Genomic DNA, 6,000 nt, shown 5'->3' on the forward strand with positions numbered 1-6,000 from the left:
AATTCTGTCATTATCTAATTAGGCAAGAAAACATATTGGGAATAGTTAGGAAAACAACATATGACTCATTACACAGAAATAATGTCAGCATTAACACTTGCTCTGCCAGAGTAATGAATAAGTAAACATATTTGTAGTTTAACTGAAGTTAAGAAGTTAGCCGAGACAGTTTGTACAGGGGCACCTTCTCCCGTGTATAAAAAAATAGCTGCCCCTTCTCATTAAAATCAATCTGAAAAAACTACCAGCCCCCTTGTCATTCATTAAGGGCCCTATCATTGACCATTGGACTCAATGGAGTCTTTTCATGGACTCCAGGGCATATTAGTTCAGTACCATAGATCCCAGTCCTGGGCATTCTTATGTGAGTGCTTCAATTTACGCATGTGAGTAATCCCTTTGACGTCAATTGGACTACTTGCATGAGTAAAATTAAGCACATGCACATGTGTTTGCAGGATTAGGGAACTTGGAAAGCACAAGCAAGGTGGTCAACACAAATGCTTCAAAAACAACCTAAAACAGAATCTCAGCTCATGCAACATAAATATAGATAAGTTTGAAGACACAGCCAAGGAGAGACCTGAAAAGTCAACAACTATCAAACAGTTTGAGAAAGACGCACAAGAAAAACGGATTGAAAAAACAGTCAAGCATCATGCCAAGTCTTCATCGGGACCCTGCATATTTCTAAGTGACATCCATTAAAATCTTGCTCCTTGCAAATTGGGCTTTACAACCACGAGGGAGCATACGAGATGCCATGATGTCATTGCTGGATACAATGTGTTACCGAAATATCGGGTCCACCTAGCTGAGAGCCAATAACAGCCAGACAGGGATAAGGAAGAGTTGCTTTATTCTGCAGAAGAAAGGAGAGCTTTGCACCTTAGTACAAAAACTCTGTCTTACACACATTTTACAGATCCTTTATACACATTCAGACAAAGGTCCTTGCAGTGTTAACACTTGATTGGTGGTTGTCAGACCCGTGCTTTTGCTATCTGGTCAGTGAAAACCGGCTTGGGACCAGCTCCAACTACCGTAAGGCCTTGAAGGGAAGACAGTTGAAAAGTTCAGGCTACTGTGTACTTGAAGTGTCTGCTTCCCCCTTATGGCCCGGTTGACATAAAGGCTGCTCTGTTAAGGGGGGGTCACTAGTAACTTTCACAGTCCCCCCTTCGGGCCTGACAAATTCAAAAATTGTCAGGCCCGTTATGCAATTTGCGATCAAGCTGGAGGGACAGATACTGGGTTTTCTTATGGACAGCAGAGCTTTTGATCATAGCATTACACAGGCATTTGGCACATTGTATCATTGTCCAAATAACACATAGAAAGAAAAGAATCCATTTAACAATTGTTTGAAAGAGCCCCGTAAACCATGACCCAAGGTCTGGAAGGAGGTCCTCAAAACTAAAGGTGTGATCAAGAGATACAGCATGGAAAACAACAGCAGCATTCTGTTTATACATAGGTCATTCTGATATCTTGTTTTGCTCACTAATGTAGACTCTTAGTCTACATTCCATATTATCTACACAAGGTCGCAACAACTTCTCACACAGTTCTTTCCCACTCGCCTCACACATTCCTTGCTTCTACAAATCTCGCATTATTAGGGTTACAGTTAGCCTAACTCTTGCTAACGAACTGTCATGCATTGCATCCCCTTCCTGTCAGTTCTTTCTCTGCTTCCACAACCCCCCCTTTTGTATACTAGTACAACAAACATTTTCAAATCTCTATTTGCATTAAGTCTTGGAATTCAGATTTTACTTTAGATGCTTCAACCTAAAGGGTTTTGATTGGATGTAATGACAATGCATGATGAGCATGGACATGAAAGGTATTACTATTATTACGTCTTTTACAACAATAACATAATCCTAAGATAACTAATAACAATACAAGCAATAACATTCCCATAGCAATACTATAATGGGGTTGTTGTACAGCCTTAGTCATAAAGCACAATACATCATACTTAGTACATAAAATAGATACTCTATCAACAGTATGAAAGGAATACTTTTCAACTTGATATATATTTTGAAGCATGTGAATTTGCCCTTGTACTTCAGAGATTTTCTGAATCTCTGGTAACAGTGAAAACAAATTCTGAAATCTATCAGATACTAAACTAGTCCAATTAAAGGGTATCTGGAACTTAAGGGCTACTTGAAAAACTCTATCTGCAGGCCAGTAAATGATATGGTTGCCTGCAGTGGTAGTGAGATTAAAATGTATGTCTTGCGATATGGTGTCATTAACATAAACACAGCTATCATTAGCTTGAAAAAATAAGTGTCCTGTCAGGGTAGTTCCTTGTCCCCTACCCTCCCAGCAAACGTAGTCATGAAGAGTAACAACTTCTCCTGGCTTCAGTTTACGGATACACTGAAGCTGTGGGGGTTGTAACGGCCAAAATGTCCATTGACTCCCTAACCCCATCCAAATGTCAGATGTAATCCCAGGAGCACTGACTAAAAATCGATTGGGCATACCAGGAGATCTAATTTCCCAGATGTCTTGGTGAATTACCCAATCCCACATGCATCCTCCCCATGGACCCGGCAGGATTCGGTATGTGGGAGCCCACACCCCCCCCCAACCGGTCCATATGCTTGGAAGGAGCACTGAGAATGTCTGCACTTCCACCCAGAAAGTCTCCAAGTATGTCTCCATGGCCACAGATCAGATGGTACTCCTGATGTGTCTGTAAGGGCAGTGGGCCAAGCCTGATGCTCTAGATCATTCCGAATGGCCTTTAGCTGGTCATTCAGGAAATCCTGAATTTCTGAACATGCTAGATCCCACTGCAATGCCTTCCCAGCCTCAGTGATATTCAATACCATCTCTGTCAGCAACTTCTGGGTCATAGAACTAAGGGCGGAGATAACATGTAACTCACCAATTCCAGCCTGTACCTGGGTTAGCTGTGCCCCAATTTCTCATCATGTTCTTGGTTCTTAAAAATATTCCAAACTGCTGCTGCACTTTTGGCCCCATCCCATAGGGATCCGGTCAAGTCACTTTTCTTTCTAGAGGAAATAACCCAAACCCTCTGTTGTGCTAATCTAATGGCAGCCCCCTGTGAGCAATTTGGGTATGTAGTGGTGATCTGGAAACTGAATAAGGGTAATGAAAATTTAACAGTCCCTAGTGTAGTGTTAATCACAGTTCATTGATATCCTAATACATTTCTTTTTGGTGTAGTACTATACCACATTCCCAAGCATGGGTCCCACAAGTTTCTTCCTGCCAGTGTATAATTCTTTGTTTCTTCACCAGGGTCAGTTCTTAATGTCTCTTGTAGTCAGGAATCCCTGGACTTTGGTGGTTCCAATGAAGCAAGTGTTCCTTCTTCTCTTTTCCTGAAACAGTGTGATTTAGCATCATACAGGGGAGAGGTTACTAGCACATCACCCTGTAATGGTTTTGCTTCTTCTAGAAAAATCCAGAGGCACAGTAGGTCTGTCAGTGGACAAGGGAGAGGTTACTAGCACTTCACCTTGTCTTTTTTCCTTTTTCCTGCTGTCCAGAAGGCACAGCAGAGCTAGGAGGAGAAATAGGCTTATCAGTCGGAGAGTCCTCCCGAGGTGGAGGGGTCTTTTTACAGTGAGAAGCATGGGTCCAGGCAGGTAGTCCTTGGCACTTCACAGCGGTGTTGGTGGTTAACAGCACTTGGAAAGGGCCTTTCCAGTGGGGAGCCAAAGCAGTCTTTCGTTGATGAACTTTACATAGACTCAGTCTCCTTGTTTCAATCAATGGCAGGGCTGCTAGGGTCTTTGGGTAGCACTTCTTTTATCTGTGAGAAAAGAAACCTAACACATTTCATTAATGCCTGGCAGTGTTTTGCAGATCTCATAGTTGCTTGGGCACATTCAGCCCCCCCTTTTCTTGGCTATCAGCCAAGTCTTAGCTGTGGGCAGTGTCCTTGGATGGGCCAGCATCTTATCTTTGGACTGAGCTTGCTGGCTATTTTTTTTCCAGTTAACTCGTTCTGTTCTTTTTCCTGCTTCCCTTCTTGGCTTCTTTTAACCTACAAAGGAAACTTCCACTCTTCACTCATACACCTTCTCCCAAAAATGAACACATACACAATTGCCATTATACAGTACATTAGTCTTATTACTCAATGTATGCCATGTACACCCTTCCAGTAAAATAACTTTATTACAGAGCTTTGGAGCAACAAACCAGGACAAGCACACCCACCTTTGAGGAGTCCACTCGGTACAACTTCTGGTGTCCAATAGCTTTCCTCCCTCCCCAGCCCTCTGGCTAGAAATCTGAGGTAGCCAGAAGGATCCCATGGGCAATATGGGGAGTGGGTTAACCTTCCATGTCCTTGCTTCCAAAGACTGTTGGTATGCAAATTTTAACAACAATTTTGGCCATAGAACATAAAAATAATTCCTATTGTGCCAGCGAATGCATGGTACGTTGAATGCTATTCAGCTGGCATCCGTTTTCTCTGATGATCTGAAAGACAAAAGAACAGAGGTCTACCCCTTCTGGGCAGTCAGTCATTGCTTAAAATATTTCCTTTATATACACATACTCTTGTTGATTTTAGGCAAAACAGAGGAATTACCCCATATTTCCTTTATTTGTTTCATAGGCAGCCCAGGTTTCAGTGGCTTCTACCTTATTAGTTAGAAAATTGCATTAATACAGATGCTTTCTGGCTTGCTTCCAGATCCAAAGCTATCCACAGCTTAAAAATTCTTACGTAAAAAGGGACACAATTAACTTTCCCAGACTTTTGATTGCCTTTTACTTCTAACTCCTGCTTTCAAACACCCAGTGATCTGGAAGAGACAACACAACCTATATTGGTAGGTTTGCATTTCTTTTACCTCTGCTACAATATACACTGCACATGTTCTGGGGAAAATGCACATCCTATCCACAATTCAATTTCTACAACACTAGCCACATCAATTTCTACACAAGGTGTAACTATTTCTTTTTAAACACCGGGTAAAGACCATTTACTTAACATATAATCTAAAGGGCTATCCTCAGAGGGTTTTACCAGAGACCCACCCATCTGCCTGCTGACACTCTAACAGAGAATTACACAGAGAACAGAGGGAATTATGGCCTAATTACCAGAGACCCACCCACCTGCCTGCTGACACTCTAACAGAGAATTACACAGAGAACAGAGGGAATTATGGCCTAATAGGATCCTATTACAGGAATTTCTACTAATACTGACCGCTACAGGGGACGGGACAGAAGGATCCCAATTCGACCTCAGAGCTTCATCGCACGCGATGGCTTCCACTCTGAGGAATTACGAATGAGAGGCTCAGTTCCGTCCACACACCTAACGCCCAAATGTATAAGACAGAAATTCATTAACCGGTTAACCAGACCAGAACCAGATAGTGTCTCCTTATCCTATTAGGACTCACCTTATCGGAGCACGAACCCCAGGGGCTGCGGTGAAGCAGAGAAAAGGGGCGAAACACCCCGTTGGCGCCGTTCCCAATTCGCCGCAGCCGTCCGGAGTCCAATGTCCGAGCTAGGATAGTCCCGGCGGAGTCGCCAGAAACTGTTACCGAAATATCGGGTCCACCTAGCTGAGAGCCAATAACAGCCAGACAGGGATAAGGAAGAGTTGCTTTATTCTGCAGAAGAAAGGAGAGCTTTGCACCTTAGTACAAAAACTCTGTCTTACACACATTTTACAGATCCTTTATACACATTCAGACAAAGGTCCTTGCAGTGTTAACACTTGATTGGTGGTTGTCAGACCCGTGCTTTTGCTATCTGGTCAGTGAAAACCGGCTTGGGACCAGCTCCAACTACCGTAAGGCCTTGAAGGGAAGACAGTTGAAAAGTTCAGGCTACTGTGTACTTGAAGTGTCTGCTTCCCCCTTATGGCCCGGTTGACATAAAGGCTGCTCTGTTAAGGGGGGGTCACTAGTAACTTTCACAAATGGATGGCCATACATTCTCTCCCCAGACATGTTCAAAGCTAAT

At 43.0% G+C, this 6,000-nt stretch overlaps 1 long non-coding RNA gene across 1 annotated transcript; it reads right to left on the reverse strand.

The window, feature by feature from the left end:
• Positions 1-842: 842 nt before the first annotated feature.
• LOC135981249 (uncharacterized) lies at positions 843-5,744 on the reverse strand. Its single transcript, XR_010598191.1, has 2 exons — positions 5,137-5,744; positions 843-5,059 (listed from the first exon to the last, which is right to left on the reverse strand). It is a non-coding gene; the product is annotated as an uncharacterized LOC135981249 (long non-coding RNA).
• Positions 5,745-6,000: the final 256 nt, after the last annotated feature.

The sequence above is a fragment of the Chrysemys picta genome, chromosome 2 (assembly GCF_011386835.1).
Source record: "Chrysemys picta bellii isolate R12L10 chromosome 2, ASM1138683v2, whole genome shotgun sequence".
Taxonomy (NCBI): domain Eukaryota; kingdom Metazoa; phylum Chordata; order Testudines; family Emydidae; genus Chrysemys; species Chrysemys picta.